Consider the following 547-nt stretch of genomic DNA (forward strand, 5'->3'; position numbering starts at 1 on the left):
AGTGGTGCCTATTCTTCAGGGTTCCAATTACGTAATTCTACAAGGATCCCCTTGAAAAACAGTGAAGGCTTTCCCTGAACCTTCTCTGAGGCACACTCTAATGAATGCAATACTTCATTGCTCCTGTAAGATTCACCGCAGGGCTGTTGGCAAATGAACTTTTCTTCCATGAGCACAAATTTGTTTCCTCTATTAAAAAATGAAGAAAATCATTCCATTGATACAAAGGCCAATTTGAGCAGGCTGGTCAGGAAATAAATACAAAAGGGGAAAATCTCGTTGCAACATCTTTCTCATTGTACGGCATCCCAGTTGCGATAAACATCACCAGCTGGTTTTTTGCTTTTTTTTCCTTCTATAGGACTTCGGTCTAATTGAGTTTCATTAACCAGAAATCAAATCATCTAAAAAGGTGGGGGAAATACAGATGAAGAGTGGCATAACAAGCATTTGCAGAAAGATCAGTCCTGGTCCCAAATGAAATTATGAGGCCATTAGATAGGCATCCTGTAATAAAACCAAGATATAATTTGAAAGGGACCAAAAG

Source organism: Diceros bicornis, chromosome 24, assembly GCF_020826845.1.
Source record: "Diceros bicornis minor isolate mBicDic1 chromosome 24, mDicBic1.mat.cur, whole genome shotgun sequence".
In the NCBI taxonomy this organism is placed as follows: domain Eukaryota; kingdom Metazoa; phylum Chordata; class Mammalia; order Perissodactyla; family Rhinocerotidae; genus Diceros; species Diceros bicornis.